This window comes from Dipodomys merriami, unplaced genomic scaffold, assembly GCF_024711535.1.
Source record: "Dipodomys merriami isolate MVZ:Mamm:240054 unplaced genomic scaffold, mDipMer1.0.p SCAF_11, whole genome shotgun sequence".
Taxonomy (NCBI): Eukaryota; Metazoa; Chordata; class Mammalia; order Rodentia; family Heteromyidae; genus Dipodomys; species Dipodomys merriami.
This window is the reverse complement of record NW_027202382.1, coordinates 17,405,059-17,420,417: the sequence shown is the minus strand read 5'-3', so window position 1 is coordinate 17,420,417 and position 15,359 is coordinate 17,405,059.

Genomic DNA, 15,359 nt, shown 5'->3' with positions numbered 1-15,359 from the left:
ACTCTGTAGTTATTTCTTTCCTATCTACTCTTTAATTGTTTTATTATCTTTTTAGTATATGTTTTTTATTGTAAAGATACCGTACAGATGGTTTACAGTTACATGAGTAAGGTTATGATTACATTTCCTGTTGATCCTTGTTACCTCTTTCTTTGTTTTTCCTCTACTCTTCCTTCCCTCCCCACCTTTCTATCTCCTCCCTCCCTCCAACCAAGTTCTAAAGTTCATTTTCAACATAGTGTCTTGTACATCTCATTGTTACAATGGGATAACCTGTACACTTATTTCAGTATTTTGCTATTTCCTTTCCCATCATCAAATTAGAAAAATGTATATACAAGATATAGGCACTGAAATCAAGTACAGTAAAAACAGGTGTTTTACCATGAGGGAAGAACATACAAAAGAAACCCCAAAAAATCACATGGTACATTGTAAATACATTGGAAACAACAGCGAGAAAGATAAAACTTTTGTGTCCCTACCTTGAGGTTGATTTTGCTTAACATCAACTTATATGGTCATATGTACGTAGTTTTTGACCTTTTCTGCTTGACCTAGACATACTATTGCAAATAAGGGAAACCATAGGACCTATGTTTCTTTGGGCCTGGCTTACTTCATTTAATAGAAAATTTTCTAAGGCTTTCCATTTCCTAACAAATGGGGCAGTGTCATTCTTTCTGATGGAAGCATAGAATTCCATTGTGTATATATATATATATATATATATATATATATATATACGTATAAAAACCACATTTTCTCTCTCTCTCCATATATATGCATATATATATATATATATATATATATATATATATATATATATATATAAACATACCACATTTTCTTGATCCATTTATCTACTGAGAGGCATCAGGTTTTCAGGTTTGGTTTCACATCTTATCTATGGTGAATAATGCTATGATAAACATAGGTGTGCTGCTCGCTTTAGTTTGGCCTTGTTTGTGATCATTTTGCTAAATGCCCCAAAGTGAGATTGCTGGGTCATAGGAGAGGTCTATGTTTATTCTTTTCAGGAACCTCCATGCTGCTTTCCAAAGTGGTTGAACAAGTTTACACTCTCACTAACAATGAGGTAGGGTTCCCTTTTGGCTACATTCCCTCCAACATCTGTTATTAGATTTGTTATGTATAGCTATTCTAATTTCTTTACATTTCTTTTATGACTAGAGAAGTTGAACATTTCTTCATGTGTCTATTGGCCAGAGAAGTGTCTCCTTAAGTCTTTAGCCCACTTATTAATCAGGCAGTTGTTTCTTTGAAGATTTGTTGTTGGGTAATTTAACTTTTTGAGTTCCAATATATTTTAGATATGAGACCCTTGTCCATTGTATGACTCCTGAAGATTTTCTCCCAATCCCTGGGCTTTCTATAGATCTTGTTAGCTATGTCCTTTGCCATACAGAAGCTCTGCAGCTTCATGCAATCCCATTTGTCCAGTCTTTTTTTTTGATTTTTGTGTTTCTCGGTCTTTATTAAGGAAATTCTGCCCTGTGCCAAGGAGACCTAGGGTTTCTCTTATTTCTTCCTGTAATGTTTTCAGTATATCTGCTTTGTCTTTGGGGTCTTTGATCCTTTTGGAGTTGATTCTGGTGTTGGGGGATATAGAAGCATCTAGCTTTAGTTCTCTACAGATGTTTAACCAATTTTGCCAGCACCATTTATTGAAGAGGCTGTCTTTCTTCCATTATTTTTTTAGCTTCCTTACCAAAGATTAAGTGGCTATAGGTCTATGGGTTCATTTCTGGGTCCTCAGTTCTATTATATTGGTCCTCAGGTTTGTTCTTGTGCCAGTACCAAGCCGTTTTGATTACTATGGCTCTGTAGTAGAGTTTGAAATTTGGTATTCATATACGTCCAGCACTCTTCTTTCTGTTAAGGATTGTTCTTGCTACTCGGGATCTTTTCTTGTTCCATAGGAAGTTTTGAGCTGCTTCCTCTATTTCATTGAATAATGAGTTTGGGATAATCATAGGTATTGTATTGATTTTTAGATAGCCTTTGGCAGTATTGCCATTTTCATGATCTTAATCCTCCCAATCCAGGAGCTTGGGAGGTTTTTCCTTAGTTCTGCTTTCATTTCCTTTTTTAGGTTTTCTTTTGTACAATTTTTATTGTAAAAATGCTGGACAGAGGGGTTACATTTACACGAGCATGGTAATGAGTACTTTTCCTATTGAGCATTGTTGCCTCTCATTTGTTTTCCCCTACCATCACTTCATTCCGCACCTTCCCAACTCCTCCCTCCCTGATTCCTCCATCCCCCCTCGCTCCCATAATTTGCAAAGTTCATTTTAAAAAGAGTGGTTTGTACATCTCATTGTTACAATGGGTCCACCTGTATCCTTATTTAAGGATTTTGTTTTTTTTTCCCCTTCCCCTCCCCAAATTAAAGAAGTATATATAGAAGATGCAGGTCATCAACTTCAAATACGGTGAAAATAGGGGTTCTACCGTGAGGGAGGAATATACAAAGCAACAAAAATCACATGGTGCATTATAAATATGTTAGAAGGAATAACAAGAAAGAAAAACGGTATTTGTGTCCCTATCTTGGGGTTCATTTTGCTTAACATCATCTTATATGGTCATATGGCTTTGGGCCTTTTCTGTTTGTCCTACACATGTACTAGTTATTGCAAATAAGGGAAACCATGGGACCTATGTTTCTTTGGGCCTGGCTTACTTCACTTAATATAATTTTTTCCAAGTTCCCTACTAGGATCCTGTTAAATCAATTTCTTAGACCTTTAACTTCTGTTCCTAGGCCCTCCTCTACACCCATTAGCCTTAAATTAGGCCTTCTAATGGTGTCTCCTAAATATTGAATCTATCATATTTCTTGGATTTGTCTTGAATAGTTGTCTGTTCTTCCTCTATAAGGTCTAGGCTGTCTTCAATCCCAGAGATTTGATCTTCTGCATGGTCTAACCTACCGTCAAAATTTTCTACTTTAGTTTTTATTTCCTTTCCATCCTAATTGGTCAGATTTGATGGCTTCAAATTCTTTGTTGGGCTTTGTTTTAGATCTTGTAAGCACTCATTTTCCTCCTTGATTTGGTTTTCAGTGTTCATTCTCAAATCTCTTAGTTGATTGATTATAGTTTCATTGGACTCCCTTTCCTTCAGTTGGGCTCATTCAGCATTCCCTTTGTGGCCTCCATGGATTCCTCCAGCTTTCTGTTTGTGGATTCCATGAATGCCTCCACTATGGCTATTCCTGTATTAATTTTAGATTAGCTCCCAAAATTTCTGTATTAATTTTTGGTTAGTCTCATCACACTTGTGAAGTTCCTGTATTAATCTTTGGTAAACTGCATCACGCTCACATGTTTCCTTATCATTCTCACACTGAGACGTTTGCAGGCTTTTATTCTTTTAGTTCAACATGTTTAGCAGTAGTGTTTGTAGAGCATTTAGGGACTCTCCCCTGGATTATTCATTAACTGCTCTGTTGCCTGATTACCATGAGAGGAAGTTGAGATTCCTGGACTTGCCATTTTTCTTGTGTTTCTGCTTGTTCTGCCCATTTGTGTATGATAGCCAAACCAATTCCAAGCTAGAACACTATTTTGAGGCAATATCAACCAGAGTTCTGTAGTTGCACAGATTGTTTGACACAGCCAAAATGAGTACAGATGCAATCTTGTTCAATGGATACAATCAAGTTCAACAGCAAAAAAACTATGGATCATTGGACTAAGAAAATCAAAGAAGCAGAGCAAAAATTAATAGGCTTAGGGAGAATTATGAGGAGGAAATAAGATTAGAGGAATGTGGGGATGGAAAAGTAGAGAGGGAAGATAACTAAGACATAAATTCAGAGAGAGGTAAAGGATAGAAGGAGAGGAGAAGAGAGATAAAGAAAAAAGGAAAAATGAGAAATAAAAAATCTATACACGATAAACAAATATTATAGAAAAGGTGGGCACCAATGGCTCATGCCAATAATCCTAACTACTCAGGAGGCTGAGATCTCAGGATTGTGGTTCAAAGCCAGCCTGGAAAGAAAGTCCATGAGACACTTATCTCCAATAAATCATCAGAAAACTGGAAGGGGCGCTGTGGCTCAAGCAGTAGAGCATTCTCCTTGAACTGAAGAGCTGAGGGACAGTGCCCAGGCCCAGAGTTCAAGCCCCATGACTGACAAGAAAACAATTCTATAAGTATAAAGAAATAATACTACAATTAAAGGACTCAAGGCTGAGAGTTTGTGAAATGAGTAATTGATATCTGAATTAATTATGCACACAATGAAGGATAAGGTCTAATAATTAAAGATGAGTATATATCTGGGGTTGAACAGAACAGTAATTAGGTGACACAAAAAAATATTAAAACTAAAAAGGGAGATGGAGGAGCAAGATGGCGATGGGACAGCAGGGAAACACCACAGCTCTCGCCAACCAAAAAGAGTTTGAGTTCCAATGCTTAAATTCCCCCAAGAGACAGATAAAAACAAAAAGATGAAAACCCACAGAAAACAGGAGGTGAAAAAAAAAAGAAAGAAGAAAAGGAAGAATTTCAGAATAAAGAAGTGCAAAGAACCCTTCCCCTACCTTTACTGGCTGCGAGGCAACATGCCAAGCCATGGGCAGTCCAGCCCAGAGGGGGCTGCCGCAGTCCCCAGAGACACAGGGGTTTATCTGAAGATCACCGGCGCAGAAGATGGCTGAGGTACCAGTGTCTCACCCACTGATCATGACAAACAGAACTCTCTGAGCCGGGAGCCTGCACAAAGATACCCCTCCACCCTCACTCTCTAAGCAGAGGGGCTCCATCCCACCAAAGCCACTTGGCCCCATGATGGGAACCCCAGAACTACACGGGTCAGCGCAGAACACCAGAGCAGAAGACCTGCAAAGTACTGGTGCTGATCTGGAGAGCGCAAACAGAGATAATCCCCAGCATTCAGAACCTGCACGGACACACCTTCCCCACACCTCCACCAGAGGCCTGTGGCTGGAGGCCCATCCCACAGCACCTACCTGAACAGCATCAACAGAAGTAGAGACAAAGGAGAAACATGCAGAGCCACCACCACCCAGCCCAGCCCACAAGCATCTCAACTGAACTCGATTGCAGTGGCAACCAATGACCTACATCACACTGAAAAAAACTAGCTTCAGGGTGAGATCCCCGCAGGGGACAGCATATCCCTCAAGGGAGACCAGAGCTGGTGGGAACCCCAAGACCTTGACCCAGACCCCTACCCCAACACCTGGACTACAAGACCCACTAAAACTGGAACTGTGAGAGCTCCACTAGCCTCTGGAGCACATCCATTCTGCCAGGCTAGAAAAGTAGTGCCCCTGGAGGGGAACTTAAACACCCAAGCCTGGAACAGCACCCATGGGTCACGACAGCCAACAGTGGGAGAAACTTGAACTGTGTACTCCAGTCTGTGTAATCCAGGCAGGATACATAGCAGCACAGGTCCAACTGGTGTGCCACAGGCTGGGGAATGGGAGCCAGGACGTGACCTGGGCATCCGGTGTCTGAACAACACAACCAACTCTTGCTGATTGAAGCCAGAAGATGATCATATGCCTCAGCAGAGGGGGGAAAACAGGGAACTGCACCCCTGGGAGTCATGTCCGTGACAGCAAAAGACCTGGGTGTCCAGGACAAGAGAATCAGAAGCCCAAACCCCACCAGAACCTGACCCATGTATCCCAGGCCGGGAATTGGACAACTCAGGCCACCAGTACCTGATAAGTACCTGATAATAGTCAGGAGCTCAGGCTGGTAAGGTGGCTCAGCAATAGAGTGCTTGCCTTGTGTGCATGAGGCCCTGGATCAGATTTCTCAGCACCACATAAGCAGAAAGGGCCAGAATTGGTACTGTAGCTCAAAATGTAGGGCACCAGCCTTGAGCTGAAGAGCTGAGGACAGCACCCCAGCCCAGAGTTCAGGCACAGAACCAGCCAAAACCACAAAAAACATCAACAGTCCATAGCAGACTCCAGCAACTGGGAGAGTACATCCAGCACATCCTAACTCGCCAAGAGCACCTGTTGGAGTAAACAGGAGCAGTCTAGGCTGCTCAGTCCTTCTAAAGGAGGGAACTGCCAGTGATCTACAGCAGAGAGCAAGGAGCCCTATGTGGGTCAGACCAGCAGCTGGAGGTCAGCCCCCAACAGAAATGAGACCAGGTACAGGCTCTCTCTGCCAACCTAGAAAAAGCAACCAAGCAAAGACAGACACCTATTGTTGACACCTGTTGATTTTCCATTCTCATCTCTGAATTTATTTATTTGGGTGTGTTCTCTTCTTTTTCTCATAAGATTTCCTAAGTGTCTGTCAATTTTGTTAATTTTTTCGAGGAACCAACTCTTTGTTTTGTTGATTCTTTCTATGGTTTTTTTATTCTAATTTGTTTAATTCTGATTTAATTTTAATTATTTCTTTCTGTCTACTGGATTGGGTTTATCATGCTGCTCTTCTTAAAGGAGGTTCAGATGTCTCATTAAATTGAGTTCCTACATTAACAAATTGGAGAAACCTGTTGGTTTCAGATCTCTCCAATTTGTTGATGTAAGAACTCAGAGCTATAAAGTTACCCCTGAATACTGCCTTTGCTGTGTCCCAGAGGAGCTGGTAATTTGTGTGTTCATTTTTGTTGAATAGCATGAATATTTGAATTTCCTTTCTAATCTCTTCCATGACCTACTGGTGAGTCAAGAGTGTGTTGTTCAGCCTGCATGTGTTTCAGGACTTTCTTCGGTGGCTTTTGGTGTTGAGTTCTACTTTTATTCCCTTGTGGTCTGAGAGAATACGAGGTATAACTTCAAAGTTTCTGAATTTGGACAAGTTTGCTTTGTGGCCTAAAATGTGGTCTATTTTGGAAAATGTTCCATGTGCTGCTGAGAAAAACGTATATTCTGTTGCTGGTGGGTGAAATATTCAGTAAATGTCTGTTAAATCTAGTTGATCTATAAATTGTTTAGATCTGTGGTTTCTCTGTTGAGTTTTGCCAAGTTGATCTATCTAGTGGGGATAGTGGTGTGTTAAAGTCCCCAACAAGGGAGTTCTGGGAAGATGGCGGAGGAGAAGCTGGAATCTGAACAAGCTCTCGCATAGAAAGCAGTTTTAGAGTTCCAGTGAACAGTCCTAAGCCAGAGAATCACACCAAGTGTGCCATCACAGGACAGAGAGTTAGACAAGAGAGGGGAAGCCAAGGAAACACATCAGCTGCCGCTGCGGCGGCAGGGTTGCTGCGGCGACCACTGCCGCAGGGTCATACCTGAGACACAGAGTGTCCGGGACGAAGGAGCCAGACGCAGCGGACGAGCGGATTCTACTCAACACCAACAAGAACCGACAAGGAGCGGAAATCTTCATCCTGCTGTTTGCAGACCAGAGACGACCCAGGATCCAAGAATCGGCGTGAGTACAAGCCCAACGTCCTCACTCCTTCTCAGGGAGCAGAGGAGGGAAGGCCACCCCTCCCCCCACCAGCACCGGTGATCTCCATCTTGGATACCGACAAAGCTCGGAGGAGCTTCTAGCTCCAGCTCAGGCCTTGGAATAAAATGAGTCATTTAGCAGGTCACAAGAACTTAACGGCGAAGTGACCTGCCAGACTCAGCTCCATCCAGGGAAAAGTCACCCAGCTCAGGCGCCAGCCATTGGAGTGCCTTGCCTCACTGGGTAACCAGAGCCAGAGGCTGCCCCTCCCTCTAGCAGCCACCACAATCAATTGAAAAACAGAAACCCTGAGAATGGCTCCAGGCTGGGAGCTGTGAGCTTTATCACAAAATAGCCCCAGGGAAAAGCTACTGTTTGTTGAAAGGCCTCAACTCTACCCAGAACCTAGCCTCATCACCACATCCCCCTCTTTTGTGATTCTCAAAGCAGATCACCCTCCCAGAAAACTAACCTGGGAGGGGGATCTCAAAATCTTGGGTAAAGCAGAGCATTTTTCTGCCTCTTCCAACCAACTGACTTAAGAAACCAATCAAGCCACAGGACCTCAAGCTGACCAGAGACCCCAACAAGAGACTGGTTACAGACAAAAGGGAGATACAGGATTCTTCCCACTCCTCCCCCCCCCGAAAAAAAATCAAAAGACTTTTTTTTCTTTTTTCTTCTTCTTCTTTTCTTTTTTTTGCTTGTTTTTTGTTTTTTGTTACCATATATATATATATATATATATATATATAAATTTTTTTCCCTTGTAAAACTTTTATTAATCTTTAATTTTTGCCTCTTCAAAAAAATAATTGTTTTCCAGTAACTTTTTTTTTTCTTCTCATCTTATAATTTTTATTTTAGGAATATGTGAATGAGTGTTTTCCTTTCTTTCCTTGTCTTCTTTCTCTTTTTCTTTCTTTCTTAATTATCTTTTTGTTTTTTGTCTAGCTCTACTGAACTTCTGATCTTTTCTTCTCCCTCTCCCATCCTTAAAGATTTTCACATCTCCTCTATGTCCCTCCCCTTCTCTGAACATATTCACATTCCTCTATAAATAGATGGTCTTTTAACCTCTATAATAACATTAATTTTTACGTTTCTATTCTTTTTCTGGTCTCTCTTCACTCCCCTTTCCGTCTCTTCTTTTTCTCTCTCTCTCTACTTGCATCCTACCCAACCCATTTCCTGCATTGTGATTAGGACATAGTTAACTCTCCCTGTGCCTCCCCACACCAATCTATTCCTATTTTTTACCCACATCTCTCCCTAATCCTAATAATTTCTGGTTTTCCAAATTCTTTTCTGCGGTTCGAAGTCCTTTAACATATAGTTGTTTGATGTTGAATAGATGTATCTGTTGAACTAGATTGTATCTGTAGACTATTGACTGTACAAACGCAAACTTTGGTTGATGGTTGCCTTAAGATAGTGTTCTAGCACAAAACTGGTGCAATCTTCATCTCAAATGGGCCGAGTAAGCCGGAAAAACACAAGAAAAATGGCAAATTCGGGTATCTCAATTCCCAATCTTGATAATCAGGGATTAGAACAGATAAAGAATAATCCAGAGGAGAGTTCCCAAATAGCTCTACAAACACTAATAGCAAACATGATAAATGAGAAGTTTGACAATGTACAAAGGACTCTGTATGAGCGTGATAGGGAGAGAGAGGAGGCATCCCAGAAGTTTATACAGGAATATCATAAGCGTGAGGAAGCTACTCAAAAACTGATACAGGATTTGCGTGAACAACTTGAGAATACTCAAAGAGAAAGGGAGGAATGGCGTGAGCAGGCAGAGAACACTCAAAGAGAACTGCAGGAATCCCACGAACGGGAAGAAAGAGAACTGCAGGAATCCCACAGACGGGAGGAAGCTAATCAAAGAGTAATTCAGGAATTGAGAGACCAGGTAGAGAATACACAAAGATCACTAAAGGCATTCATGGAATCCATTAATAAAGAGCTGAAGGAAGTAAGGGAGACCACAAAGGGAATGCTGAATGGAACCCAACAGAAGGAATGGGAGTCCAAAGAAACCATAACCAATCAACTAAGTGATTTGAGAACAAACACTGAACACCAAATTAAGGAAGTAAAGAAATTCATACAAGACCTAAAACAGAGCTTCAACAAAGAACTTGAAGCCATCAAAGCTGACCAATTAGAAGGAAAAGAGATAAAAAACAAAGTAGAGAGTCTTGACAACAGGTTAGACCATGCAGAAGATCAAATCTCAGGGATTGAAGACAGCCTAGATATTATAGAGAAAGAACATACAACCATCCAAGACAAGTCCAAGAAATATGATAGGTCTATCCAACACCTGGAAGACACCATCAGAAGGCCCAATCTAAGGATAATGGGTGTAGAGGAGCACCTAGAAACAGAAGTTAATGGTCTAGGAAATTTGTTTAACAGGATCCTAGCAGAGAACTTCCCAAACATACAAAAAGATAGGCCTATTCAGATACAAGAAGCTTTTAGAACCCCAAATAGACCAGACCAGAATAGGACATCCCACCGTCACATTATAATCCACACAGGATCAACCCAGACCAAGGAAAAGATCCTTAAAGCTGTCAAGGAGAAAAGGGTAATCACGTATAAAGGGAAACCAATTAGAATTACCTCAGATTTCTCAGCAGAGACAATCAAAGCAAGAAGAGCCTGGAATGACGTATGCCATGCCCTAAAAACAAACAACTATCAACCAAGAATACTGTACCCAGCTAAACTCTCCTTTATAACTGAAGGCCAAATAAAAACCTTCCACAGCAAAGAAAAATTGAAACAATACATCTCCACCAAACCAGCCCTACAAAAGATTCTTAAAGATGTCCTACACATAGAAAACCAACAAGACCGCAACAAAGGCCAAGAAACTGTACCCAAACTGAGAATCCAAGAACCTTAGGAAGAACCCAGTTTTCACAGCCCACAAGAAGGTGGATAACATGGCAGGAACTCCCAAATACCTCTCAGTCCTATCTCTTAACGTTAACGGACTGAACTCTCCAATTAAGCGACATAGACTGTCTAGTTGGATTAAAAAACAAGACCCTTCTATCTGCTGCCTGCAGGAGTCACATCTTGCCCGTAAAAACAAACACATTTTCAATGTTAAAGGCTGGAACAAAATCTACCAAGCAAACAGGCGGGAGTTGCAATCCTAATATCAGATAAAATAGACTTCAAATTAAAATTCGTGAGAAGAGATAAAGAAAGTCGCTACATACTAATTAAAGGATCTCTCCTTCAGGAGGATATTACAATTCTAAATATCTATTCGCCAAACAATGGAGCACCCAAATTTATCAAAGAAACACTACTTTCCCTCAAATCCCATATAGATCCAAAGACATTAATTGTTGGGGATTTTAACACACCACTCTCCCCACTAGATAGATCAACTCGGCAAAAACTCAACAGAGAAACCGCAGATCTAAACAGCTGCATAGATCAACTAGACTTAACAGACATTTACCGAACATTTCACCCAGCAGCATCAGAATACACGTTCTTCTCAGCAGCACATGGAACGTTTTCTAAAATAGACCACATTTTAGGCCACAAAGCAAACTTGTCTAAATTCAGAAACATTGAAGTTATACCTTGCATTCTCTCTGATAACAAGGGAATAAAATTAGAACTCAACACCAAAAGCCACCAAAGAAAGTCCGGTATCACATGGAGGCTGAACAACACACTGCTGAATCATGAGTGGGTCATGGAAGAGATTAGAAAGGAAATTCAAATATTCATGCTATTCAACAAAAATGAACACACAAATTACCAGCTCCTCTGGGACACAGCAAAGGCAGTACTCAGAGGCAAGTTTATAGCTCTGAGCTCCTACATCAACAAATTGGAGAGATCTGAAACTAACAATTTAATGACACATTTAAACCTCCTTGAAAAAGAGCAGCAAGATAAACCCCAATCCAGTAGACGGAAAGAAATAATCAAAATTAAATCAGAATTAAATGAATTAGAATCCAAAAAAACTATAGAAAGAATCAACAAAACAAAGAGTTGGTTCTTCGAAAAACTTAACAAAATTGACAGACCCTTAGCAAACCTTATCAGAAAAAGGAGAGAACACACCCAAATTAATAAACTCAGAGATGAGAATGGAAACATCACCACGGAAACAACCAAGATTCAGAACATTATAAGGGGATACTTCTCAAAACTTTATGCTAATAAGTTTGAGAACTTGACAGAAATGGACCTTTTCCTAGCAAATATTGACATGCCAAAACTAAACCAAGATGAGTTAAACCAGCTTAACAGGCCCATATCAAGCATTGAAATAGAAACAGCAATAAGAGACCTCCCAGCTAAGAAAAGTCCAGGACCAGATGGTTTTACAGCGGAATTTTACAAGGCCTTCAAAGCAGAGCTCACACCAATACTCCTCCAACTCTTCAATGAAATTGAAAGAGAAAGCTCACTACCGAACACATTCTATGAAGGCATCATAACCCTCATCCCAAAACCAGGCAGGGACTCATCAAAGAAAGAGAACTATAGACCCATTTCTTTGATGAACATTGATGTAAAACTTCTCAACAAAATTTTGGCCAATCGACTTCAACAATTCATCCAAAAAATCATACACCAGGATCAAACAGGATTCATTTCAGGGATGCAAAGCTGGTTCAATATATGCAAATCAATTAATATTATTCATCACATCAACAGGAGAAGAATAAGAACCACATGGTTATCTCAATAGATGCAGAAAAAGCATTTGACAAGATCCAACACCCCTTTATGATGAAGGTTTTGGAAAAATTAGGAATCATGGATTATTCCTCAATACAATAAAGGCTGTATATGACAAACCTACAGCCAGCATTATACTCAATGGTGAAAAACTAAAGCCATTTCCTCTTAACTCAGGAACAAGACAAGGATGCCCACTCTCTCCACTCCTCTTCAATCTAGTATTAGAATGCCTAGCTACAGCAATAAGACAAGATGCAGACATAAAGGGGATCCAAATAGGGAAAGAAGAAATAAAACTCTCCCTCTTTTCAGATGACATGATCTTGTATTTAAAGAATCCCATAGACTCCACTCCCAAATTACTCAAGCTGATTCAAAACTTTGGCAAAGTAGCAGGTTATAAAATTAACCCCCAAAAATCAATGGCTTTTCTATATGCCAACAATGAAAAAAGTGTGGCTGAAATTAGGAAAGCAACTCCATTTGTAATAGCCCCACAAAATATAAAATACCTAGGAATTAACTTAACCAAAGAAGTGAAGGACCTCTATGATGAAAACTTTAAAATCTTGAAAAAGGAAATCAACACAGAACTTAAAAAATGGCAAAACCTCCCATGCTCCTGGATTGGCAAGATTAACATCGTGAAAATGGCAATACTTCCCAAGGCTATCTACAAATTCAACGCGATACCTATCAAAATTCCACCCTCATTCTTCAAGGAAATAGAGGAGGCAATCCAAAAATTCATATGGAACAATAAAAGACCCCGAATAGCAAAAACGCTCCTCAACGGAAAGAACACTGCTGGAGGAATATCAATACCAAATTTCAAATTCTACTATAAAGCCATAGTAATCAAAACAGCTTGGTATTGGCATAAGAACAGACCTCAGGACCAATGGAATAGAATTGAAAACCCAGAAATGAACCTACAGACCTATAGCCACCTAATCTTCGATAAGGAAGCTAAAACAATAGAATGGAAGAAAGACAGCCTCTTCAGTAAATGGTGCTGGCAAAATTGGTTAACTACATGTAGAAAACTAAAGCTAGATCCTTATATATCACCCTGCACCAGAATCAACTCCAAATGGATCAAAGACCTTGAACTCAAAGCAGACACTCTGAAAACATTACAGGATGGAATAGGAGAAACCCTAGGTCTCCTTGGCTCAGGTCGAAATTTTCTGAATAGAGACCCGGAAGCACAACAAATCAAAGAAAGGTTGGACAAATGGGATTGCATAAGATTGCAGAGCTTCTGCAGGGCAAATGACATAGCTGGCAAGATCAATAGAAAACCCACCGATTGGGAGAAGATCTTTACTAGCCATACAACGGACAAGGGTCTCATATCTAAAATATACTTGGAACTCAAAAAATTAAACCACCCAACAACAAATCCTCAAAGAAACAACTGCCCAATAAATAAGTGGGCGAAAGACTTAAAGAGAAGCTTCTCTGAAGAAGAAAGAAGGATGGCCAATAGACACATGAAGAAATGTTCAACATCCCTAGCCATAAAAGAAATGCAAATCAAAACAACATTGAGATATCACCTCACTCCAGTTAGAACAGCAAAAATCAAGAACTCCAATAACAACAGATGCTGGAGGGGATGTGGACAGAAAGGAACCCTACTTCATTGTTGGTGGGAATGTAAACTTGTTCAACCACTTTGGAAAGCAGTATGGAGGTTCCTCAAAAGACTTCACATAGATCTCCCCTATGATCCAGCAATCCCACTTTTGGGCATTTACCCAAATGTTTACAAACAAGACCACACTAAAGCTACCAGCACAACTATGTTTATTGCAGCATTACTTACCATAGCTAAGATATGGAACCAACCCAGATGCCCCTCAGTAGATGAATGGATCAAGAAAATGTGGTATATATACACAATGGAATTCTATGCCTCCATCAGAAAGAATGACATTTCCCCATTTGTTAGGAAATGGAAAGGTTTGGAAAAAATTATATTAAGTGAAGTAAGCCAGGCCCAAAGAAGCATAGGTCCCATGGTTTCCCTTATTTGCAATATCTAGTATAGGTATGAGTCAAGCGGAAAAGGTCAGATAATGTGATGCTAGGAAAATGAACCCTTAAATATGTATTTTAATGTTTTCGTTTCTTTCATGCATGTATTTCTAATGCATTTATAAGATTATTTCTTTGTTGCTTTGTATGTCCCTCCCCCACAGTGTAACCCCCGTTTTCACTATATTTGATGTCAGTATAACATGTGGAGTAGATGGGGACAAACAAGTCGTTTAAGGATTCAGGTGGACCTGTTGCAACAATGAGAAGTACAAAATGTCATGTCAAAACCAGCTTTACAATGCCGGTGTGGGGGGGGGGGAGGGGGGTATAATTGGGTGGGGGGAGGGGGGTAAAATTGGGTGGGGGGAGGGGGGAGGCGGGGAAGGGAAGTGAAGGGTAAACAAAGGAGGAGGCTGCAATGCTTGGTAAGAAATGTATCCATTATCCTGCCCATGTAATTGTAGCCCCTTTGTACAGTATGTTCTCAAATAAAATAAAATACAATTTAAAAAAAAAAAAAAAAAAAAAAAAAAAAATAAAATATACTTGGAACTCAAAAACTTAAACCACCCAACAACAAATCCTCAAAGAAACAACTGCCCAATAAATAAGTGGGCGAAAGACTTAAAGAGAAGCTTCTCTGAAGAAGAAAGAAGGATGGCCAATAGACACATGAAGAAATGTTCAACATCCCTAGCCATAAAAGAAATGCAAATCAAAACAACATTGAGATATCACCTCACTCCAGTTAGAACAGCAAAAATCAAGAACTCTAACAACAACAGATGCTGGAGGGGATGTGGACAGAAAGGAACCTTACTTCATTGTTGGTGGGAATGTAAACTTGTTCAACCACTTTGGAAAGCAGTATGGAGGTTCCTCAAAAGACTTCACATAGATCTCCCCTATGACCCAGCAATCCCACTTTTGGGCATTTACCCAAATGTTTACAAACAAGACCACACTAAAGCTACCAGCACAACTATGTTTATTGCAGCATTATTTACCATAGCTAAGATATGGAACCAACCCAGATGCCCCTCAGTAGATGAATGGATCAAGAAAATGTGGTATATATACACAATGGAATTCTATGCCTCCATCAGAAAGAATGACATTTCCCCATTTGTTAGGAAATG